Raw genomic sequence first — 27225 nt, 5'->3', positions numbered from 1 at the left:
AGGAAAAAGAAACAAAGCAAAAAAGCAAAAAAAAAAACAAACCAAAAACCGATGGGTAATTTAGGAACCAAAAACAGTGACATAAGGTGCGGAATAATGGAATATGGAAAAGAAATTATGATGATGCCTAGTTGACAGATTGTTGTCATTCAACTCTCAGGGGCTTTGTCACAACCTTCCAGTAGGGATGCAGTCTCGAACATCTGGCCAGCAACTGGTGCAGAACCTGCAGGCCATGGAGCCGTGGGGAAGGAGCAGGAGGCCCAGGGAGGGGGGCAGAGATCCCTGTTCTGCCTCCAGCCCCCACCATCACTTGCTCCTGTGATTCCTTTGGAGGACCATGGGCGCTGAGACAGGCGTATTCCTCCCAGGGGAAAAAAAAAAAAAATTAATTAGGCTAAATCAGCCTTAAAAAAATCGGTTGCCAGAGTTTTATCATTCAGAGTGGGTTTTGGCTCCTTTTCACTATGGCACTTCAAAATTCCCTGTAAATCTGTAAGAAAGAAATGGGGGCTTGGGTGGACATGTTTGCAGGAGAGTTGCATTTCTTTGTTTTGTTGTTTCAGCCCTCAAATCATAATGCAATTTAAAATACAATTCCTTCCTGGCCATATAGAGCCCTTCACAGGGATGGCAAGGCTCATCTGGAGCCTTGAGTTGAACACAATAGGAAAAAAAAAAACCCACAATAACCCCACCAGGTGAAGTATATTTTCATTTGCAAAAAAGAAATTGCAGTGAATCAGCACAGCTAGCCCAGCTGAAAAAGGTGAGATGACCCCCTGAGATGACATTTCAAAAGTGAGTAATTACTGATCTGTCCAAACCCTGTGATTCTGTGGTGCAGAGTACACTGCTTTTCTTTTGTTTGATTTTTTTCCCTATGTGACTTCAAAGCAAATTTTTTTTGAAGGAAAATGAAGATTTCTATAACTTCTATGACCAATAAAAAAAAATCAAAATCAAAAGAAAAAATATCTTATTTTTACAAAAGCAAACAGTTTGGGTAATTCAGTTTGGGAATTTGAAAATACTACAGTAAAAAAGAGGCATTGCAGAGAGATAAATATGATTACTCCATCGAATGTCTAAGTCATTAGGTCATGTAAAAGTTCTGAATGTTTTTTGGTTTGTTACAAATGTCTCAGGGCCAGTTTGTTAAGAAGAAATTTCAGAATTTTCTCTTTGGCTTGGAATTTCATACATTCATATAAAAATTTAATTGAAACTTGTGTTTCTGTGGAAATGTGGACTTATTTTGTGTAAGTGTGTGCTCACACAAATATTTTTCCAATAAAAGCTTTTAGATTTTTTGGTAATAGAAAGTGAAAATATGTCTGATATACCACACTGCTTCTTTAAATTCTTATTTTAACTCTTATAGCCCCCAAATTTACACCTCAATGTTGTTACAGTTAAGGAGCAAAAAAGTACATGTCTAAACACTGGATTTTTCTGAAGGGATGGAAGGGCAGTTTTCAGAACTCCTGTGTGACTTTCTACCTGATCAATCCTTCAGCTCTCATTCCCTGGGTGAGAAGATTTCCCTGTCTTCATAAACTGGGACCTGTAAAATTGCAACAGTTGTTTTCAATCAAAAAATATTAAGATGGGTGATGGAATTGCTGAGTGAATTTTATAGGTTTTGTTCAAGAGAAAGAGCTCGAGATTAGACTATAATTGTTCCTTCCAGCCTTACAAATCCATAAATATTTCTATTGAATTAATAATGGTGATGGACTGATTTCTGCTGATCTTACCTCTGCTGCTACTTGTGCTTTATGTTCTTAACTGAATAATGTGAACAGAGCCAGGCTCAATGGCTTAACATTATGACAGTAATCACTAAACTATATAAATGTCTGTCATGGGTTTTAAAATTGTTGCATCAGGTAATTATTAGTTGCCTTGATCTTAACAGCTATGGGAAAATGTTTAATTGCATTACATTACATTTTATTTATTTAAACAGTGCCTTTGTTTGATCCAAAGCACCAGGGAAGGATGAGAGAACATTATAAATTAATACTATCTGGCAGGCCAGAAGTGTGGTCTTATCTATTCTGTAGCACATCCATCTAAAGGGAACCACAAACAGGAGCTAGAAATATGACACAATCCAATATTACAGGTAGAAAATGTTGAAACTTATTATTAAATCTATTAGATGATACATTTATTTGGAAAGAACCATATGAAACGATTGATGCGTGGATTAATATATCTACTCATCCGCCAGCCTCTGGCAGTTGACAGTATCTCTGTCTGGATTCATAGTGGGAATGAGGTGGTGCTTAGCTGAGAGTGCAATTGCTGCTAGTTTGGCCTTTTTCTTGAAAGCAGAATTTCTAGCTACAAGTGAAGCGCCTAAATCCCAGGTACAGGCAATCAAGTCCAGGAAACCTGTGTCAAAGTCTCTGGCCTGGTAATTTGATGAACAACAAAACAAAAATTGTTGTTTTATTGGTTTTTTTTTTTATTTTCTTCCTTTTTACTCCTTTGAAGATTAGGGTTTTGGTTAAGGAAAACAAGAAGTAATAATCCCAGCAGGAACTCAACCAGCAGTCAGAAGACTTGATCTTCTAATATATCCACCATCCTTTTTTATGAAACCAATCAAGGGACCTTAATAGTTCACACTGCATTTTTTTTCTCTTACTTTTTTTGTCCCCCACTAAGCTTAGGAAAATTGAATTTCTATACATAGCTCTTAAAAAGTGTGGGATTCAGACTGTGATCTGAATACTTGTTTATGATTAATTTAGCAACAAACTAACAAAAAAAAAAAGTTCAAAGTTTTGTGGACATAAAGAGCTATTCATAATACACATTTATGTGCATTCAGTGCCTTCAAAACCTGAAATCTGCAATCAGATGGACTTTATGGGTCTTTCTGGTGAACATTATAGTCAGTGTGAAACTGATGCTGCCTCTGATAGTCTCACTTTTCATCTTTAAAAATGATGTCTAAGTAGAGCTGGTAGAAAATTAATAAAAATATTTTCAACTGCTTAGACTTTCTATAACTACTGGGTATTTTTCTTATTGTAGGAAGTTTTGCTTGACTAGGCTGATCACACAATGAAAATACATTTCTTGTAAAATCCTTTTGGTCTTTTAATTTCACATTTGTAAATCTCATTTGGTTCCTCACTTGGGTACCTCAGTTGTCCTCTTTTTAATTAGAAGGAATAAGTTCAGGTGTTAAAGTCTACTTTGAAAATGCAGGAAAAGGGTAAGAAATAACAGGTACTACACACCAGTTCTCAGGCAATACCCAATTCTCAGTTGGCCTTATGATCCATTTCAGAACAAGAAATCTTATTTTCACTTTCCCCTAATACAACTCACTCAATTCTGCATTGATTTATTATGCTTCTGTGCTATAAATCTTATTAGCTGTGTGTGCATGTTTCTTTTACAAATACAACAGTGCCAGAAGTTTGTCCTCATCATAGTCAGACACTGTGTGAGCTTAATGGAAAAAGATAGCATGAAAACGAAGCAGGCTGAAAAAAAGATGTGGAACTCAAAAATATTAATTTTTTTAAAAATAAAGATCTAAACTGAAATGTAGTTGCACCTATTTCAAAGGTCCTTCCATCTGTTTTTTTGTTGTTTGTTTGGTTGGCTTTTTGGTTTGGGTTTTTTTTTTTCATGTCTTTGGGGACTAGGGTAAAAGGGTGTTTTGGAATCATTTTTTATATTCCAGATTAATTTAGAATTTATGGAGATCAGATAAGCCTTTACCTTTTACCTGATCTACAATACATCTGAGAATTTATTACTATAATAGGGTCCTGTGAAATCAGAAAGAAATAGCACAGAGATGAGGTGGGACTGACTAAACCACATAAAAACTAAACATATAAACATCCTGCCTGCATTTGTGAGTTGTTTCTGGCCTTATTTCAGGTCAGATTCAGCTGTAAATATTAAGCAGAGAAGCTGAAAGTATACCAAGAATTCTAAGAGAAATCTTTGTGAATAAAATCTGTGTTATTTCTCTTGCCTATTCCTCTGTTATTTGCACATCATATACTCAAAATCAGCACCTAAAAACTAAGACCTGACTTTCCTTATTGCTTGCACTGAGGAAATTGGAACATCCTGGGCACTAAGAAGATAAGAGCCTGCCTTAGACCAGCTCTAGCTGAGGACCAGAAATCAAGATTTTCTCTCAGCCTGTCATTTTCCTTCACACTTCCAGGACAGACCTGAAGACTCCATGGATCCTCTCAATTCTCTCTTACATTTATGGTGATAGAGACATAGTCTATTCCTTGATTGTCTTGACATGATTTTTGACCAAAGATGGCTCAAAGATAGTTCAGGCACAGCTATCTGAGGCTGTTCTGAGAAGCTGAAGGGCTTTCCTACTTGAAAAGTTGCTATATTTACCAACTATGGAAAGAAGTTTTCTGGCCTGACTTGTCATGGCTGACTTCCCAGGGAACATTTTCCAAGCTTTACCTTCAAGGTTTGCTTAGCACCTCAGTGCAATTGCCACCTTCTCCTTCAGATCCTTCTCCTTGCAGGGATCATTCCTGAAAAAACTTCTCTCCTCCATTGTCCAAGGTCCAAGACATCTGCTTTATAGTCCTCAGCTTTGCGACAGATCTGACTGAGAGGTTGTAGGGAATATTGATTTCATTTCCCCTAAATGAGTCTTCAAACTCTGCTGGTTATTTTTGCAATGCTGTACCAGAAACCTTCTCTCACCTTGAAATAGCCATGTAGTTTCCTGCTCCCCATTTCTGAGAAATGTTTTATAGCACCTCACAAATCAAAAGGGTTTTGTCCACAAAAACGTTAAAAATTGTGCAGTGATAAGTCAAAGGAACCACAGAAACACCAAAACCAAATTTAACTTAGAGGTACTTGAATGGAAAACATCCTGAAATCACAAAGTCTTAACTATTATGACTATTTTTTCTTCCTCTGATGAGTTCAATACTGGCTTCTGTCACAAGCAATTGGTGCAGCTCAGTACTGGATGGGCCAGTGGTCAGTATTGTGCACCAGTTCTTAATTGTTTAATGCTCTGGTACAGATTTTTGCAACAACATTGATGCTTAATCTAATTTTTGGAAGGAGAAATGTCAGGCTGCCTTTTCCATCAGCTCACACAGTCTATTTAGTTTTCCTAGGTTGTTTGGAAGCTTGATGGGGTTTAATTGAAAATGTCAGAAGGGAACATTTTAATTTGACCGCATTTGATATTGTGGCTAATGCATCCGGCAATGCATTGTAATTCAAAGCACTCTTCACACTCCACAACTGGCATTGCTATTATTTTAAAAGGTGAGACCTTTCATTGTTAATCTACATGGGGTGCTTGGAGTTGTTTATACCCTGCTATTTTTCTATATTTATGTTCTATGTTTCTACAAGGGCAACATCCAAAGTGTATTTTCTGCCTTAAAAAAGTTCCCATCTCAATCTTCAGGTTCCAAAAGATCACAAAACATCTTAGATCTCTGGACAGGCTTATTTTTTTATTTATTGTTGGGCCAAAAAAGAGGGAGAAAACCAAACCAAACAAACAAAAAACTAAAAAACACACAAACATAAACATATACACACAACTGTCTCCCTCCAAGTCCAACAAAACATAATATGCTAGGTTGAGCAAATATAACTCCTTATTAGAAAGTTCACACAGGATATGAGAAAGTAAAGGTTCAGAGGTTAAGTTCCAGTTTCCAGTTCTCATTTAAATAGTTGTATAAAGATGTGCCACAAAAGACTGAAAAAATTGCAACACTAACTCCATAATTCCTTTATGTTTAGAGAGTTGTCCTGGAATAGAGGTTCATGCTCCATGTATGGTTTTCACAATGTTTCCCATCTTCACATGAAAATTGGGGATCCCAATGGTCAGGTATAAAAGGGCACTATGAACCTGCCCAAAAGCTTACACTTTTCTCTCTTATAGGATTTGATACAGGAGACATATCTTAAAAATGCGTATTTTGTCAAGTCTGAGGAAAGATTTTGCTCCATTTCAAGTCCTTATGTGCTTTCAACTTTAATTCATCATTATCAGACTAAGAGTCTGGAACTGCTACAGCTCTAGTCCATATAGTGACAACCATGTATTTTCCATCCCCTCCTACCTGAATGAAATAAGATCCTTTTTACATAGATCTGGCAAACTTACAACACAGAACCAAGAGAGGGTCATGTTTTTCCCTGGGAAGCATTCTGCCCTTGACAATTTTGACTATCTCTATGGTATTTCAGGAAAATTCCTCTTTTTTATTTGAGAATCCTAAAGAGGATTATTTATGAATTACTACAATCAGTAGTTTGGGATTTCCAGATAAAGATGATTTTGTGCCTATTTTTTTGCACAGCTTGAAACATGCAAGGCTTTTTACTAGAAAAAATATGTAATGGTAAGGAGATTAGGCAAATATGAAGTTCATTGAAAGTGGACATAGATCATAGCACCAGTTCTCTGTTTATTCAGCTCAGAGTGCTTTAATAGCTGAAGCGAAAGTTGATATGAAGTCACTTTCATTTAGAGACATTTGCAACACATTGGCATTAGCTAGCAAGTCTTAATTAGGAAAAAAAAATAAAAGGAGAAAGAAGGATCACCCAGAGGGATTGATCTTTTGAAATGTTTGACCTATTTTCTTATCTCATGGCTGTGTTTAGTTTAGTGTTGAATTACCAAGTTCGCACCGCTGGGTTGTGACTACTCTGTAATTTAGTTTCTCCAAACAACTCAGTGTCTACCTGAAACATTCAAAATTTGATGAAAAGTGGGAGACTCCAAAGAGTCTTGTTCGGTGGCTGGAATTGTGGTCCAGTTTCCTCTGCCCTCAATGGAAAATAAGAGCTGTCTCCCTCAGGGTTCCAGAAACTTAATCATGGAATCCTGGAATGGTTTAGGTTGGAAAGGACCTTAAAAATCACCTGGTTCCAGCTCACATGCCATGGGCACCTTCCATCAGACACTGCTTTTCATGTATTTCCTCATTCTCTACATTAATTCACTGTTGAGTGCTGCTCACTGCATCATTCCTAAAATGTTCTGATAAGTGTTAAATTTTTAGTAGATCTTGAACTTAAAACAAGGTTTACAAAACATGGCCAGTAATAGCAATTGACAAAGAATAGAAACACCCTCTCAGTCCCTAAAAAAACACACACATCTTTGATGGATATTGTCAAAAAACCCATTTTTCTCCTCATGATCCAAGTCCAAATATTACAGAAATCCCAATGTAGCTTTCCAGCAGAGTGCAAGGATCCTGTAACATTAGTTATATAACAGTAATCTTGATATCTTTATCATTAAGGACAAGCATACAAGATTTTAGTCTTTATCTACAGTAAGATTCCCTTAAATCTTGGAGGGGGAGAGCTGAAATCAGTACAGAATATGAGTCTATTTCATTTTTACTATTATTAATATAAGTAATAGCAAGTGAGTTTTAATAAAATTACAAGAGATTATTAAAAGCATTTCTATAACTAACATGTTTAAAAGCTTTTTTTCTTATCTTTTTAAAAATCAAGGGGCTCTCAAAATCTGCACAAACACATAAAATATTTCTGTTGGCCTAACTTTATTAAACAGCAAAACCGAAGAAAAGAATAAACCTTGTAACCAGATAAAATCCATACAATTCTTCCTGTAAATTAAATACTTTTCTTTATTAAATTTTGCAATACAAACTAATTTTCATTGATGGATATGTGTTATTATGTGAAAATATCAAGTTAATTTGTATTAAGTCTTTCCTTTGTGACACAAAATTTACCAGCATGTACTGCAGCATTTCTAGAAATAACATATAGAGAGCACAAATACATTAGGAGAGCAAAAAAATAAATGTGATCTTGAAAACAGCATTGTTGTTCTGACTTTTTCTTGTTTCTTTTTTTTTTTTTTTTTACCAGACAAGTCAATTAATATATTTGTTAAAGAATATCTCTTAAAGAGAAATACGTCCCCTCTTGGATAACTGTGGTACAGAGAATCTGAATCTAGGGGCCTTTTGTTTTTCTCATTAATATCTGCGAGGGAGGAGTTAAAAAGCTGCCCTACTCCTCTGTGCTCCCCACCACACACAGATCTGAGGCCAAGATAACATCTAAAAAATTCTGAAACAATTCACTGTAATTTTGTTTGAGACCACCCTATGTTTCTCAGGCTGTTCTATCTGATGAGAATAACAGGTTGTGTTGGTTACCATCCCTTTTCTCTTCTAAATTGGCATGATTCATCCAAGAAATTTGCAGCAACTAGATCACAGCTTGCTCTAGTCAGTACACAGCTCAGGCTACAGTAGATTACAGCTGATCTGACTCAAACCCCATGTTTCATTTGTGATCTCCACTTCCTTGAGATTATGCTGCATCAGTTTGCTCAGGAGTTGTGTAGCAGGTCAATCAGCATTGTAATGGAATATTGAGGAGTAAAAATAGTGTAGGAGAGAGAAGGGAACATTCTTGCTTTTGGGGACTGGCATCTGAACAATGGTAAAAAAAAAAATTAACTTGATGAGGAAAGAAGTCTTTTGGTGGCCAGTTCACAAAGATGGAATGTATTTGTACTCCTGAGGGACTGGAACTTTCACTCACACTGTAAAGGATCTGAAGACCAATTTGTCTCATTGATATAATGGCAATGATCATCACACCAGCTCTCACATTCACTTTCAGGATGTTTGGTGCCAGATGGGAAATGTGAGTACTCCTCTGAAGGGGTCTGTGTTGCCAGTTGCGATAGTCAAGCTCAAAAAGAGCCTCAAGAGCAAAAAACCTGGTGCCACGTGCACAGGAGAATAATTTCACTAATGGGATATTACAAAGTGTTTCTCATGAAATGGTCATGCCATGGTCAGAGTTCATTTACTGCTGTGAAACAGTTGAAGGTCCTTGGAATAATTGTGTCTGCCACCCTCCCCTGACCCTGGAAAAGTGGGAATTTGTATGTGTGTGCTGGGAGTGAGGGAGATGCCTGCAGAGAATATAATCATAGGAACCCAGGGACCAAGCAAAGTTGGAAGTGATTAGACAAACCCCGGGTTTAACATTTTCATCCTTTTCTGTATATCTTTCAGATTTGTTCCAGTACCAGACAGAGCAGCAATGCATTTATCTCAATCCCCAGTGCTATATGCCATTGCCAACATTATCTCTACTTCCTTTGATAATTCGTCATCTACTGTCCCTGGGAAATCTGATCCATGATTTCAGACAAACCTCTGCTCCCTTCACTTGTAAATACAAACCTCAGCCTAAGAAGAAATCTCCTGCTTTGCAGTCCATGTGTCCCTAATTCATGGCTAGCATTATGAAGATTATAATGATTTTTCTTTTATCTCTGCTCAGCTAATACACTAGTGATTGGGGAGAAAACAGAATATTTTAGTTGAGATCCTCTATGTTGTTTGACACTGTGGTTGCTTCTATTTTTCATTCAGTTTCAGATTCTTGGGGAGAACTAAACCCAGTGCAGCCTTTGATCTTTTTGACTGGTTTCCTCAGTGGATGAAGCAGCCTTATAAAAAGGGCACAAGCCCTTTTTAGATGATAACATGCTGTACATTTTCTATCTCATTCAGCACCAGGGTGTTTGCAAAAAGCTCACCATCAGTATTCCAGCCTGTTTTTATGTGGGTCTCTATTATCTACAAAAAACACTTCCTGATCTGCTTTCTCAGAAGGTCCATATTAATTTGCTATGATCATTTCATTTTCTACGCTTTCCTTCACCTCGCATTAGTTTCTGCTGAGGCAAGCAAACTGCATGTGCTATTCTTTTTCTGCAAGCAAAAGAGGTCTTTTTTGTCCCTTACTGTGACACGTGTTCTCTTCTATTTTTTTCCCCTTTCCTTTCTTTTTCATTGTGCTTTTAAATTTCATGCCTTAGTATTTTAATATTCTTATCAGATTCTTTAATTTAACAAGGTCCTGGTTGTTCCATGCAGATCGTCTGGTGTAAAGTCTTACCACTTGTTCTGAGCAGTGTAATTCTGCTCTCCTCATTATGTATTTTTGGGTTAGGTAATACAGTTTCATGCTACGCCCTTGAATTTGTGAGGAAAATATTTATTAGAAGAGGTGTTTTTGCTCTTCCAGGTCCACTCTTCATCTCAAGACACCATGTGTCTTCCATCCTATAACTCTTCATGACATTTTTCCTGGTACCACCCTCTCAAGAAATGTATTTGAAAAGTCCAGTAACTTCATGAAACAAAAATTAACCAGACAATTGTTCTATTTTCATTGCATGACAAATGTGTAGATGTATATTATGATGATGTTACATTTTTATCTTGGTATTTCATTGGATAAGCAACATATTCAGATATTACTTTTTCTCTATTTTAAATTTCAGATGTTGCTTATGAAGATTATATTTAGGTAAATTATTTTTATTCAGAATAATCAGAAATAAAAACCTAAGCCCATGTTTATTCTCTAAAAGCTGGCTCAAGCCACAATATTCATGAGGACTGTCTACTAGCTAATTTCACTAATCATATGAAAAGAAAATTGAAATCTCCTTAACTTTTTGGTCATCCTCTCTATGTGCATGTGAGAACCTGTTTCTCCATTCTATCAAGAACATCCTGGTTTAGCCTCAAATAACATAAAGACCTTAAAAAGTAAATAGAAGCTGAAAATATGGGAGGAAGAGTATTTTTTTCTTCAATATAAATAAAAGTAATCGGTTTCTGTTATTAAATTATGTTTCATAAGGTAATCTTGCATTGACATTTGTTCAAATACTTGTCGAAATGGAAAATGTTATTTGCTTCAACATCCTCAAAGAAAAACAGTCAGTCCACAGCTTTTTCTTTTGCCACCACAAAACAACAATAAAAATGAAAAAAAAAAATCGATGAGTCCAGCCTTTTTCTGTGAAAGGTTTCAGTTTCGATGAATCACCTTTTTCTGATGAAAAACTGTTTCGGTGAAAAATTCGCACCCCACTCTGTTTACTGTAGTGGCTTAGTTCTGGATGAATGCTTCCAGCAATCAGGATGGCAGAGGAGAATATAATCTGCAGGGCTATTGACTACTTGTTGAAGGCCAAAGAGAAGTTAACAATAAAACCTGCTGCAATGTTCATTTAAGCCAGTTGGAGCAGAGAGAGGCTTATCACAGGCCTCAAGTGGATGGAGGCTTCTATTTGGCTCACCTGGCAGGTCGGCTGCAGACCCCTTTTTGAAAGGGCTGCTTGCGCCTAAAGCCTGAAAGATCCATCCTATTTCATGCAGGATGCTTAGTTTCATCACCCATGTAAGCCCATGGGAGAGGGGGTGCTGAAACCTGCGCTGCAGATGTGCTTGTACCTCTGAAGAGACCAGACCACATCACATCAAATTCAGCTGAAGAAATACTTAGTTTTAAGGCCCGATATCAGGTTCAGAACTAAAGTCTATCTGCGAAGCACAGGACTGTGAAAACTTAGTGTGCTTCATTTATTCTTCCATGAAAGCTATCTGGCAATGCAAGATTTCATAAATAAACAACCAAACAGATAAACAAATAAATGCATTTTTGAATGCTAACGTTAAAAAAAACCCCACAGCTGAGGAAAGTAAAACCAGTACGAAACATTCATTTGAATTGAGCCTTTAGTATAGAAGAATAATATTGTTTTTTCCTTTTAAAATAAATAAATTAAGAAAAAAGATTAATAATCGAGAATAAAAAAAGAAATCCCAAAGTACAAGAGTGACCATCCAATAACCAATCACTGTGGCAACAGACACAGATGCACAAACTTCCTTTTGTTGCTCACTTAGCACTGCCATTTAGTTCCACTCACAAAACCCTATTTTAGAAGAATGGACATAGCTCATCATGAAAAGAAAGACGAAAGGCTAGAGAAAGGAGAAAGTCAGTTGTAGTTATTATTTATCATTACAGCCCCCTAATCCACTAAGCATCTTTTCTACTAAGCTCATTTTAAGACTTTCTCCCATTCCCTCTTCCCCGCTGGAAACACCTCAAAGAAACAAGTACAGGAGAAAAAAAGGAAGGAAAGAAAAATAGAACAATTACATGAACCAGACAAAATTACTAGAATAGCCAAAAATAGACGTGAGGATTTCAGAGTGTCCCATTTTTACCAGTGATGCAGTCAATTGTATACTAATCTGAGTCACTGTGGATGTCCTTTGTAAAGAAAGTACATTAGACACATAAAAGCCTTTTCTTGTTTTGTTTCACGTTCCTGTCTGAGGAAAGTTCTGCAGGGGACATCTGCCTATGATTCATCATATTTTTAGCTGCCTGTCTCTTGCATCTGAGAGAAGCTACAATTAAAGTCTGTCTCCTGTAGAGAGCATTAGCAGCCAAGGTGGTAACGGGGCTTCCTGGTTTAGAAGGTGATCCCAAAGTCACTTTCAGACATGTAACTAAAATAATTTACAGCAATAATGAAGAGAAATGGTATTGTTTACATAGGTCACAATGGGCCTCAGAGGCCAGCACAGCCTACTCAAATTTTGTTTGAGTATTAACACTTTAAATCCTTGCACGAGATTATGGGTATGAGCATTCTCATATTTTTTATACATTTTCCCTGACGCATGAGCTCCCTTTTCTTTAGCTTCTGACAGACCAATCATCACTGACAATGGAGTATCAGAAACTCCCAGAGTTTATGTCATGAAGGACTTCATCAGCTGCAAACAAACATTGTCTCCAAGTCAGAAACAGCTCACCCTGTGCACACTTAAAATTGTATTTGCAAGGTCCTTGTTTAAGGGATAAGCCTTCTAGTAGTCACTTAGCACACAGAACATCTCCAGGTTCTACAGTGACATTTTTGAAAAAGCACAGTGGTGGCAGAGGTATCATAAGCAGTAGATTGAGCAATCAAACAGCTGCTGACACCTCAACAACCCTCTGCTTACATTTTTTTCATCTGGTCTTTGATATTAAACATATTTAAATTGATGGAGTGCCTGAATTACTTCAGTCATTCACAGACTGTTTATTTTGGAGGATTTGGTGAAATAACTGCACTTTATTTTCTTTGGATCCTGAATTTGAATGCACCACAACCAGCCTACAGTCTGGGTTACCAAGAGTAATTTGGCCTAGCATTTAAATTATACAATTATGACATTGGTATTCCCAACCTAAAAAGTTAAGAAAATTTTCTGACAGAAAATCTTGAAAACTGGATACCTGAAAGGAGCTGCAGCTCTATCTATAAACACCTTCTGGTTTGTGATATAATTATTTGCTTTTCACTTTTAATTAATTTTATATATTTTAATTTAACCACAAGAACACATCATATGTACACTTTGGCTTGAAAACATAGAAGTTGTTCATTCATTGATGAACTACTGAGGAATTGTTGCCTATTTCCTTTCTAAAAATGTGCTCACCTAGCACTGGAATCTGTGACATTTAACATTTTGTGAAATATGATTTATTTTGTAATACTATTTTCTTTGTCTCAGAAGTCTCAGAGTGAGTTTCTCAATCCCTTCTGTATCCACTAAGTACTTCTATAATGTAAATAATAGTAAATAGATTTAGGTTTATTTCCTCCTGTCAAGACAATCTAATTTAGACTCTTCCATGACACTTACCACTGGGATATCTGACAAGTTGTCCAGTTGCTTTTGAAATTCTTGACGAAGAATCCTAATTTAACACAGAATAAAACTAGCCTGACTTTCTATTAATGTCACTGAGAGGTGGGGATGCTCACACCAAAACAGAGTTAGGTAAAATATACCCATAAGTCATATATTTTATGTCAAATAGTAGGATTTTTTTTACATGTGATAAAAGGTAGAAAATACTGGAAATGTATTCCTCTTCTATTTATCAGCTCAAAGATCCTTTGTAAACTTACAAAAAAGAAAACTATGTTTTTTCTTGAGTAGAAGGAATTCAGGTTGGTATTTTAATGTCCATAAAGTTCCATTTTAATTATGGGAAAATAATGTGAGGGAGATTGGTAATAGGCAAAACTTTGAGACCTTTTGTTCTTTAGTGCAGTGAAGGAAACCTCATTAGACAGGATTTTCTTAGTTAGCAGGGCTTCAGGGTTAATGAGCTGTGAGTGATAATATATAGTAGTAATCCCTCATGACTGTAACAAGTTGTATTTTATAAACTTCTTAATCTCAGTAGTGAAAGAGATGTGGGGTATGGGAAGGAGAATAAACTGATTTTCAGGGCTCAGGGAAATTCCAGTCATTTTACTTCCTGTGTGGAAGTTATTTGGGAAAAAAACCTACAGATGCCACGTGGGCAAAGGATAGTATTATTACCTTTATAAATAGAAATGTCCCCAGAATGATAGGTCTAATGATTTCCTGAAGAACCTTTATAGGTAGAGAAAGATAGCTACATGTGGCAAGGAGGAATCCAAGAGTGTCTCTTTGGGGAAGAGTAAATAGATGCTAGTAATTTTATAGGTAATTTGGGGGTAAGGGTCAGACACATTAAAAAAAAGCAAAAAGACATAATTTATTTTAAAAGTAAAAAAAATTAGAAAAATATTAGATATATAATTGTTACTACAAAGTCACCTGGAAAGGTGGGGATGGTGCCCAGCACCCTGTTAGCACATAGTGGCAGCAAGGGACACCAAAAGGATGCTCAGAAAAGTTGTCGTTCTGCTAAACCACCTCCAAACAGCAGATAGGTGCTACCCTCAGCCAGCAAGATGCAGAACTGTGCTTTCCATACCTACCTGGAAGGTTTTTTATTCTTTAGATGGTGTCAGTGAACTTCCCTGAACTTCCCTGGTTAGCTTTGTTTTCTTGAAACACTCTGCTGGAAATATTACAGACTTTTTTCCAGGAGAAGAAATGTAAGAATCCAATGCTTTCAGAAAAAGTTAAAAACCCTGTCTCTTCTTTACCAGTGAAAAATCTGTTTTTTTCAGTCAAGGGATGAGGGCATCAGTTAAATTAAGGAAATCAGGATACCAGACAAGTGCTGGTCACCAGCAAAAATCTTGGGACACATTAGACACATCATGTTATTGTTTTCTGGGGCTTGAGGCAGGAGAATGTACTTTAGTCTGCCTGAATTATAAGCTTTATATTGCCCAAGAGAAAAATTAAGATCAATTTGAAGGCCAAATATTTTGATGAAATACATTTATTGTATTTGTTTTTACCCCAGAGTTTATTAAGCTTTTAATCTAAAGTAATACCATGCACAAATGTTCATATTTTTCTACAGTTGCTTATTAACAAGACCCCTCTGGAAGGCTTTATAAGTGTCAACAGTGGTATTTGAGACCCTTCAGAAATTTTTTCAGCTGAGGGTAATATTTAAGATATGATCTATCTCAGGTGCCACTGATTAACATTTTGAGAGATAATTGTGTAATAATTTAGCTTTTTAGTGAAATGTTGCAAACACTAATCCTTGCAGTGCCCATATGAGTACAATAATGAGTACTAATCTTGAACTGGTGTAAATCACTGTGATGCCATTGACTGGGACTGGTTGAATTTTGCCTTTCAAAACTGCTTTTCAAGAGGTAATTACGGTTTTGTCATTTACATATCAAAGGAAAAAATAGTTTTTAAGAAAGCAACATAGCAAGTGGACTTAAAATTGATATTTTAGTTTTGAAAATTTTTAATGATTTTTAGGAGAATTGTTCATCAAGGACTGCACCTTCCCTTGAGAGACAAGTTCTTCATCTGTATTTCACCCTTCAGAATGTGCTCTTGAAAAAGCAGCAGATATTTCAACAAATGCACTTTGATTTTTTTGTTTAGGGAAGAAAAAAAAGAGAAGAAAAACATCACTGGATGTTTCTAATGAAATACTTGTCAAAGTTGTCTAAAGGCAGGTTCTGAATGTCTAGTTGGCCTCGGATTTGGCCTTCTCTTGTTTTGTTGGCCACAGATTTTAGCCACCAAGGCTATAAAAAAAAGACTTTTCATGGAAATAGTTTAAATCTTTTGCTTGTGTGGGGACAATGAGTTAAGTGATTATTGATTTATTTTGATATTTAATTTGAAAATATTTCATACCATCTGAAAAAGGATGGAAAGAAGACAACCATTTTGCTTGGTATAGTTTGGAGGATATTATAACATTTATCCTAAATTGAAGTGCAAATAACAATGTAGCACAATAAGTAGAATATTTGTTTATGTATATATTGTCTATGTATATATAGATATAAATATGTACAAGTTTTTGTGTATGTATATATATAAATAAACATATTGCAAAGTAATTTGCTTGTACTTTTAAATAAGAGCCTGGAAAGTGAAATAGCTTTTTATTATTTGAACCAGTTTAAGATTTTAAGACTTTAATTTGTATATGACAAATCATTTTACAAGAGGAAGCAACAGCATGGCCACATTACCAGTAAATTAAGCACTTCCCTAAATTCTCTAAGTGTAATAGATGAGGCTCTTGTTGGCACTGGTAGACTCTGAATTAAGGCTGTGGCAAGAACAATTACTTTCATGGTGTCCTATTCAAGTAAACAATGTAAGCAAGAGGTTCTGTATAGATTGGAGCATATGTTTTAAGTTAAAGACATGCTGAAATGTTGTCCTGAACAGGGATGTTTCCCCAAAGTGAGGCTATGGGCTAGCTGCCCAGTTTGCAATATAACATGAAGAGAGAGAGTGAAGCCATACAGAGGAATAGTGCAAGGAAAAACAGTCTGGGAAATGCAAAACATACAGGGCCAGAGAGGTACCATTGTTTGTAATAAAAGATTGAAACACCTTGGAACCAAACTCTTGAAATAAATTTAGAAATAAAGTGTAATATTACCACAGAGTCATATTGTCAGTAGCAAGAGTGTTGGAGAGGGGGGAAAAAAAAGGAGAAAGAGAGAAAAGATCCGAGCGGTAATATTTTAAAGGGTAACCAATGCTCACTAGCAGCTGCAGTAAGACATTAAGTAATAGAGCACACTAATGTTAACAGCTCTCTTGGTAAGAGTGGTAAATGAAATAAACCTCAGCATTCGGTGTATCATTAATCTATAGTGAATAATGGCACTGGTAGTGTAAGGAGATTAAAAAGGGCATTGTAAACATTTGTGGCTGTATAATATACAAATTAAAAATGTGTGAATGCTTGCAGCTGCATAATCTACAAATTAAAAAGTGTAATAGCGTAGCATTAATTACTGGCTGATCAATTCGCCCATAATTGCTGGCATGTAGATGAACAATTACAGGTCCGAAATGTTATTTGAGAAAGAGACATTGACCTTGGAACCATAAGAAATGATAATATGTTATAAGGTAATACAGGCTTGTGTCAAAATCCTCTATCGGCGTATGCTCTTGCAGGCTACTTTGCTAGCAGCCTTAATCATACTTTTCCCTGTACGCAATTGTGACTGAAGTAAACCATTTTCTGCATGAATAACAGAAAATTCTGACTGCTCTGTATTTCCTGTAGTCCCTGCACTTGATGTTTTGTGCATGGGATGGATTTGATGGTCTTGTGTGGTGGGGCTGTGACAAGAGTGGACAAGAACAGAGCAACTGGCATCACCCACCTGGATTTGTGCAGAGCATTTGATGCTGTGTGTAAACAGGACAGATTTGACAGCTGAAGGAGTCTCTGCCTTGAAGGTCACATTCAAAGTGAGCTGTAGCCAGTGGTTCAAATGTCCAAGCGCAGAGCTGTGGTGCGTGTTGTCCCTCAGAGGTTGGTATTGGGACCAGAGCAGCTCAACGCCTTTGTCAGTGACAAGCACAGGGGGAAAAGGTGGATTTTTGGATATCTAATGACAAGCTACTGCTCTGTATAGGACAGAGAGGATGAATAATCACCACCAGAGGCTGTAGGCCTGGCTTTGAGTCCAGTAGGAGGTAAATCCTGTGAGATAGGATGGTGTTTTTTATCATGGTAATGTCTTCCCTTACACAACTCAATTGTAAAACTCCTCTCCCCTCCTTCTGGGGAAGATCTTGAAGGTTTTTATCCCTTCTGATAGGGCATAACTGGCTCAACTGCACTGACACACAATGAAGTTTTCACATCTTGAAAGATGTCCAAACCCATCAAAAGCTCCCAAAGCACCCCCAGACTCATTTCTGGGGCCTTCTACCAGAGGTGCCTGGACATTCCCACCAAACCTAAGACCATTTCAACCCATCAGACTTCATATTCTGGGGGCTTTTCACCTGACTCCAGACTGATCAAGACAGCAACCATCACTTCAAAACTCATCACTTCAGTTGAATATCTAAATCATAATATGAATATCTAAATGAATATCTAAATCATAACAATCAAGTCTCATTGTGAGACCCATGGTCTCACAATGCTTATATATGCTTATAGTTATTGGTTATAGTTTCTTTCTTTCTTTCTTTCTCTTTCTTTCTTTCTTTCTTTCTTTCTTTCTTTCTTTCTTTCTTTCTTTCTTTCTTTCTTTCTTTCTTTCTTTCTTTCTTTCTTTCTTTCTTTCTTTCTTTCTTTCTTTCTTTCTTTCTTTCTTTCTTTCTTTCTTTCTTTCTTTCTTTCTTTCTTTCTTTCTTTCTTTCTTTCTTTCTTTCTTTCTTTCTTTCTTTCTTTCTTTTTCTCTATTTATCTTCCTTCCTCCCTCCCTGCCTTCCTCCCTCCCTTCTTTTCTATCTTCCCTTCTCTTCCCTCACACAATTTCTTAAGTAATATCTTTACACTTTCATACCACTGTATTACTATCAACAATAATAATCAAAATGCTTACATTACCTGATTTCCAATGCAACCAAATTGTCCTAAAACAAACCCCACATATATATATTTACAAACACCAACCAGGCGTTGTTTCAACGTTGTTTCACTCTCATCTGCCCCAAGAGATCTATTAATAAGAACCTGGGTTACCCTTGCCTTTGGGGCAGGTCATTACAAGAGCAGCCCTGAAGAGAATAAGCCTAGAAAAGCTACATCAGGTAAGAAATATTAAAACTAAAGTTAGAAGGAGAGAGTAAAAGAGTCTTGGGTGGGAGATTGGAGGTATGGCTAACCTAAGACCAAAGATGGAGAGCAATAAAAAGAAGACTAGTCTTGAAAAGGGAGAGGAGATAATTAAATCTTTTCATGTGTAGGCACTAGTTATATCATCCTTAATTACATACTGCTTTTCTACTAGAGGCAAAACCCGCAGTGGTTTGTAGATGGATGCTATTGCATAATTAAGAGCAGACAAATCTGACATATCCTTGCTTTAGTCGCAACAGTAATAACTTTTCTAATGTAATGCATAAAATTTATATACAACATTTAGGCCATGATTCTGCACATTATGTCCTCTTGCTAATTACTTAAATAACTCCACTCATTTTAATGTTACTTCCTTATACTTAAAACCAATCCTATGTACATGCAGAATGTTGCATTAGCCCTCATCCCAGCCCAGAGACATCCTTAATTCTGTTCACTTGTCCACAATTAAATCTTCCTGTACCTCTTTATATGCAATCTTGTTTGATTATACAGTTCAACTCCCATCTACATAATTTCATTATTATTTTTTCATTCATTACATCAGGTAAAATCCCAGAGTCTGTGCAAGAGAAGAACACCAACAGGTTATTGAAAATAGCAGAGTACATTTTAGGTTCAACAGAACACCCCTGACTAAGAAAAAGTTCTCTCAAAACTGAAAGCATATGACCTCAATGCTCTGCTCCATGGACTGGCTCTCCAAAGAATACAAAATCAAATTCAAGATCATAGACCTGATAGTCACTGCTCTCACATGGCTCCTGCACAGCTTATCTGAGAAATTATATCTTCCAGTGCAGCACGGACTGTCCATAACAAAAACTGTAACTCTGACCCTGGGAGTGAGACCTGAAAGTGCTGAGGGTGTGTGTGCAGAGAGTCCCAAAACACATCACTGGGCCTAAGAAATGCAACTTTTCCAGCAAAAGTATAGAGGAAAAAAACCAAAAACTCACTCAGATTCTCTGGCTGTATTCAGTTTAGATCTCTTTGGCAGGGGTAATCTGTAAAGTGTCTGAGACACTGGAATGAGACTGGAACTCATAGAATTTCACATTTTGTGTAGTTTTGTGTAGGATTTTCATCTCTTTAAATTAAGTTGCTTGTTCAGATCACCCATTTGGAAGAGGAGATGGCGATTCACTGGAAATGCCAATTCACCTCATTAAGTGTTGGGAAGCTTTTGGCTTTGCTGGAAACCATGGCTCTTCTCACTTTCTTGCACATATTCTCTGGGTACTGTTGGTGGACATTGATGCCATGGACCCCAGACATGTGAAAATCCTTAGATTCCATTAGGGCCATTTTAATATATTTCACATTTATTTTTACATCTTGAATTGGCCTGTAATTCCCCACTTCATTCACAGTCATTAAATATCATGCATCTTATGTATGAGATATATTATTTCTTGCCTTTCTTCTTTTTTTAAATATGATTTGGCTGATAATGGCATATTCTTTTGAGGAAAAATATTTTCCACAAGATGAAGGAAAAGGTAAAAGAGCATTTCACATTTTTATCTTTAACTTGCTTTAGAGGTTTGGTTTTTTTCTGAGAAAACTTGAATAATTTTTTTTTCCATAGAAAAAAAATCAAAATAAAAAATGGTTATTGAACAACAATAATAAAATAATGGAAAAACCAGCCTAAAATATATGCTAAAAATGGATATTAAAAAGAAAATACTTTTAGTTTTATTTTGAAATTGCTGTTTATTCTATCAAAATGTAGAATTTTTGGTTGTTTTTTCTTTCCTGCTAGCTATAGGTTGATTGCCTTGTTCTTTACAGCTTTTATAGGAATAATTCTGTGAAGGCAGCTCAGAAGCCCAGACTGGATCAAATCTGTATTTTCAACTTGAAACAAATCTGTATTTTCAAGTTAATAAGTAACCTTGGGTTATCCATGAATGTCACAAAACCTAAAGTCAAAGGAGACAAAATATAAAATATAACCAGACCTTTTGACCACTGGTGGTGACTTCTAAATGATTCAGGTTTTGGACAGTCAGTTTGATATACAGTGTACAACCATGTGTTCATGAAATACAAAGAGTCCAGTCATTGAAAAACTGTCCTTCCTGCCCCTAAATTATATTGTATTGTGTGGATGGTTATCTTTAAATAAGAAAAGGATTTACATATATTTATATATATATACACTCGCATATATATAGATATAGATGCATATATCTATATATACATACTCATATAAAGAGCAAAGAAGAGACTGAAGAAGTGAACCAAACTGCTTTTTCAGAGATCCTGGCCTCTTGTCTTGCATGATAAGCAATTATAATTGCTATATTAACGATCAGGATTTAATGATGGTTATCTTTTTTGAATGCTACAATTGATAGAGCAAAGGGTATTTAGGTGTTAGAATGCTTGATGGAAAGCCAATGCTGAGATCTGCCATCAGAGATGGTGCTTTCATTGCTCCTAAAACCTTCCTTATGGTGTCCCTGAGCTATGAAAAAAACAGGTTGGAAAAGCAATGAGTCCCTTTTAAATCTTCCTCCTTTGGGATTTGGTCATCATGAAGAATTTGATCATCATCAAGGCTGAATTTCAACAGCAACAGCAATGGCAATAGGTAATTTTGGTTTCATTCCCCACTTTTAAAAAAGAAAGCTATTACCTTCTGAAACATCAGATTTTCTCTATAAATCTCCCTACAGATCAAGGAAAAATGATTACAAAATTCCTATGAAAAAAAAAAATTTGATTCTTAGTTTAAATTTCTTTTTGTATTTTCCGTGTTTTTCATATAATCCTGCACACGTTGGTTTTAGGTTCAGTGTCTCATGGTTTAAGTAAAAAAAGCCCACTGTGTTTTATACTTGCAATTTGACTTATAATTATGCAATGAATAAATCTTTTTAATGTCTTCATTACCAGTTTTGACTCATCCACTCTTTAAAATTACTGCAAGATTTTCCCAATCCCCATATCATATCACATAATATCATCTAGAAATCATCAGTCACATTGAAATGACCCAAACCTCAGCCCATCATCATTTTTGATGTGATTTTATCTGATGTGTCCTTACCTTGGAGCTGTGACAGTGACAGGCACCCCTACTCTCAAGGGCTGCACTTTAACCACAAAACATTTGCCCACAAATGTTGGTTGGTGTTTCAGACTACCGACGGTCCACATTGTGATGGGGGAGAAGAAATTAGAAGAGAAGAGAGTCCTTTTGTCAAAATCATTAAGAAAGTCATTGTGGAGGAAGCCACACAGAAGATGTTAGTTGTTATGTGGTAACCAGCTGATTTTACATCTCCCATTGCACATAAGTAGATTGAGCCTCTGATGAAAAAAGGGAAAGAAGGGTGGAAAAAAAGCCATTTGGCTTCTCAATATGGGGCAAGACTTCTCTTTCACAGCATTTGTGTGTCCTGCTATGAGAACGAAGAGAAAATAAAACAACCAAGACCAGATGCAATCATTGTGACAGGCAGTTTGAACAGTGGTAAGGAGTGTTTCTTTCCAATACTCAACAAATGTTTCCATGACACTGATGCCTATTGTACTGTGTTTATATTTGTTACATTCTGGAATGGTTATCCTGTTTTATACATTGATGGTTTCTAGATGGACTAAAATTTTATATAAATTCTCTTATTCGACAAGGTGCAGATGGAAGGGGAGAAGAGGGAATGAGGTGTTTTATATTATTAAGGTGTTTTACAACGTTCAGGGAAATTACATAATATAATATAATAAAATATATTAAAAATTATTTAGACTCTAGTACTTGTTCCAGAATATATGTGCAGATTTTACATTAAAACCACAAAGAAATAGAGATTTCAAGGTGGAAATCATTAGTTGTTTTGTTGCTGGCCCTTCTTTTCAGACACATCCTTTGAAATGAGTGATAACCAAGGTGGTCTAAAATCCATATGAAATCAGACCTGTAGAGAGGGGAAACACCACACTCTTGCACCAGCTGTTCAGCCAGAGGCACAGCATGGTGAAGTGTATTTAAGGAACACTTTAACCAGAAGGGATATTGTGTTAAATCTCTTGTATTGGTGGAATGGTTTGCCATTATACCAAAACCAGAAGGGATTATTTCTGCAGAGTGTTTTTGAGGGTGAAATGAGTCTGGCCACGAGATTTACCTCAATGATCCTGCCAGTGCTGACTGCAGGAGAGGATGTGTGGCATGGAAATGGCACTGGGACGTAGCAGGCAAGCCTTTGGTTGTTAAATGCCCCAAATAATATAAATGTAGACCAAGAATACAAGATTTTAAACAGAATGCTGGTGAAAGGCACTGCTTTACAAAGGACACCAGCCTTGAACCTTATTGCTAGCATAACACATACCACACATTACATTTACTCTTTTTTTGGGTTTTTTTCTAATCTGAATTGAACCTTAACAGTCATATCAGTCTTTAAGTTATTGGCATCCAGAGGCAAGGCTGAATTTTCAAAATATTTGTAACACCTGACTCTCACAGCTAAAACAAAGTTGTTTGAAAAATATGGCCCTCAGACTATATAAGCTTATGTCAATTTTTTCCCCCTCTCCCCTGTGAAGTGTGGCTTAGAAGTCACAGCTGATGCATTAGAAAAAAGAAATACAGTAAAATGAATAAAATATACTCTCATTCATATTTTCCTAGAGGCTCCTTGGTTGTTAATTGAAACTTTTGTCTACTTTATTGAACAATAAAAGTGACAGAAACTACTCTCAGGTGTCCTTCAGTATTAAAAAGAGGATAAAGGGTTCCTAGAAAAGGTGACAGAAATTAATGTGGTGAGCCCAGCTATCAAACATTTTGATATGTGAATTGCCTGATATTTCTATAATGCCTTCTTATGATTGGAAATGTTATCGCTTCTATTGAATCAATAGAAAATGTTAAAGCTCCGTGGTACCCCAATTACAAAATAAAGCTAGAAGGTTAACATCTGGGACCAGCAGAGATAGAAACAATTTCTATTGTCATACCTTTCTGACAAGTAAATGTCAGAAACATAACACCTTCCGCCAGTCTCAGTGCCGAGCACATGTAAAAGAGTGATTGCAAGGCAGTCTCAAGTCAAATCACCTGTCATCTCAGTTTTGACATGGAATTACTTTTGTTTTATGCATCTATTAACCTTGAACTATCAGCATTTGTTTTAATGTTCTGGTCTGAAGTGACCTAAATGTACTTCTTTAATGCACTTACTGCTGTAGCTAAAAGGGGGAAAGAACAGGGGGGAAAAAATCCTGTTAAAAGGGGGTGGGTGAAGTGGTTTGTGGTTTAAGTGGCATCACTGGGAGAGCAGCATCCTATTTCTCAGCTCCTCCCTAGGGGTAAAAACACCAGGAATTCACCTGGAAAAAAAATGTGGGGAGCCCAAAAGCACCAGTAGCATCTTGAACAATGTTTCTGGCCTACAGTCTGATGCTCTACACCCCATTTTCCTCACACCAGGGCTTGAGGGAAGGAATATTGGAGGATGCAGAACTCTCCATATGTTACAAGACAATCAAAGATCTCCACATTTCCAGGCGTGGTGATGGCGGAGACATTACATCATTATAAAATATTATGTTTGAAAAATTGCATGTCCAATCCAAATTCTGGAGTCCCATGATAATATAGGGATTTTGGTGTTCTTCTACAACCAGGACAGACCACAGGAGTACAGTGTTACCTGGATACTAGGATATGAGAATTTAAAAATTACACTAGATAAGCATTTTGAGATTGTCCCAAATTTCCACTACCATAAAGATAACAAAAAAAACTGTTTGAAATAACCCATGCCTATCATGCCTAAGCAAAGAAGACAAAATCTTTTCCCTTGTAAGTTTTACACTGTACCTCCCAGCTTAATTTCCCTGTAGTGCGAAGAAAGAAGGGCATCCTTGAACCACCAATGGAACAAATTATGAACAAATTATGAACAAATTATGTCCCAATTAAGAAATTATTTGTTGGTTGGAACAATTTATTCTTAAGGAAACACATAGTTTTGAGCACAGCTTTGGAAACTGACTGCTTACAAAAATTCTTTCCATTGGAAGATGCAGCCTTTTGGTCCTAAATTTTATCTGGACATATTGCATAGTTTTGGGGGCATGTTTAAGTTATTTTTAGTGCTCCTATTGCCCCAGTGCTTGGGCATTACACTTTATTATGGTAATCCTCAAATCTTTCTGATGAACAATTTTTGTTAGAGGAAACTAAATTCCAGAAGTCTGATCCATCAATTGTGAACAGCAGAAAGATCCAATTGTTTGACAATGACTTTTGGGTACATAAATTTGGAAATCCAGTGTATGTAGAAAGGGCCAAATATTTGTACAGGTCAAATATAGGGGAAAAGTGTAAGAGAGCTTTTGAAATCATCAAAGTACATCAGTGTTCACTTCAAACTCCCTCCTCTGGTGTCCACTCAGACTTGCACATTCAATTATCTTATTGTTATTATTTGTATGCAAACTACAACATTCATCCCCTTCCAGGAAGATTTTTACTGTTACCTTGCACCACAGAGTAAGAAAATTTTCTCTGCCAAATTATTATGTGCCATTATTCAGGGAGCTGCATTGACCCTTGAATACGTGACTTTCTGGAATTAAAAGAGTTCTTGTCATAACCTCTTTATTTCCTGCGTTTTGTCTCTTCTAAACAAAAAAAACAAACAAAAACAAAAAGGAAAAGGAAAAGAAAGAAGAAAAAAGTTTGTTTGGACACCAATCTTGTAATAAGTAGGGGATAAGAATCAACACGAATGTGGACTTGAGACATAATTTAGGCTCCCAATTATCTAATAGCATAATTGGATATAAGGCAAAAAATAACACTGGCTTATTTTCATTATTGCAGGGTTATCTTAATGAATTCAATAAATTTTTACAAGCATTTAAGGATGCCCAGACAACATTTGGACAACAAAAAATATGGAAATATGTAAACTTGCTACAGCTTGACACCATCATATATTTGTAACTAGTAGCTTTTAAGGCTTCAGAACTCTGTTCTCCAGTGGATAATTCCTATGTAGATTGATTTGTCTTCTGAAGAGATAATCAGGGAACAGATATATTCCTCTATTTAAGTACAAGTCTTTTGGGGAACCCTGTCACACATGGAGTGGAAAACTTACTTATCCTGTGGTAAAACATAATATTCTCTAATATTCTCCATACTTTTAAATCCAGCATATTGAAACATTGGTTTCTCTTTACTCTTATTGAGATATTCTGGCATAGACACGGTGCATAAGGATGAAGAATCAGGCCATTAATATAGTGGCAGTTGTAATTGCATTTTTTTTTTCATACAAAGCTTCAAAACGTGAAGTTAGCAGCTTGTTATGTGGGTGTGCATTAATAAGCACAATGGGGGTTTATAATAGAGCTTCGAGGTGCTAATGCAGCTTGAATTAATGAATTAATAATTGCTATTAATTAAAAATAGAGCAGGATACCAGCCAACAATGCCTGAAAGAAGTCCTAGCAGTCTCTCTGTCACACCTCACTTGTGGCTGTTTCCAGGGCTTTTGTGCAGACTGTGGGAATAGGGTTTGGTTTGGGGAGAAGGAAGAGGAGAGGTGTGGAAAAGCAGGACCCTCAAAAAAGAGAGAATTGCTGAAATGGGACAGAAGTAGAAGAAAATAAAAAGACAGAGTCACTGTGAAAACTCCAACAGGGAAAAGGCCCAGATGGCCTACGGAAATGATAAAATTAAGCCTCAAATTGATGGTGATACTAAACTTGGGACTTGATTATCCTGACAGATGTGCATGCGACTCCCATTGACTTCAATAGGAGGTGTACGTGTGTCGCTGATGGGGAAACCAGACCTAAGAACCACTGAGCTGTGTTCACATGAGGAGAGTGAGCAAGAGCAATGAAAATCTCAAGGTAAAAACAATGTCTTTAGCTCTGTGCACCAATCCATGGCTGAAAAATTTTGGAGAGAGAGATGTTTTTGGTAATAAAAAGAAATCTCTTTCAAATTTAAAGCAGAGAAAGTCTGCTAGCTGGTGAAAAAACTACAGGAATCCTGTGGAATCCATTCCCTCTTCCACCTTCCCAGCCTTCTTCTCCCATGGTGCCTGTGTTAGTTTCATTCCTTCATGCTGGTGCAAGCATAAAGTAACTCTGCAAGAACCAGTGGCTTCACACCAGTTTGCACCAGCTCCATTGACATGCAGATCCAGATTGAGGGGTGTAAAGAAATACAGGGTAATAGCCTAAAATGGCTAAAAAGGGTCTTGTCTGAAAACTCAAACCATAATTCTATGATTG

Source organism: Zonotrichia leucophrys, chromosome Z (genome assembly GCF_028769735.1).
Source record: "Zonotrichia leucophrys gambelii isolate GWCS_2022_RI chromosome Z, RI_Zleu_2.0, whole genome shotgun sequence".
Taxonomy (NCBI): Eukaryota; Metazoa; Chordata; class Aves; order Passeriformes; family Passerellidae; genus Zonotrichia; species Zonotrichia leucophrys.
This window is presented reverse-complemented; position numbering follows the sequence as displayed.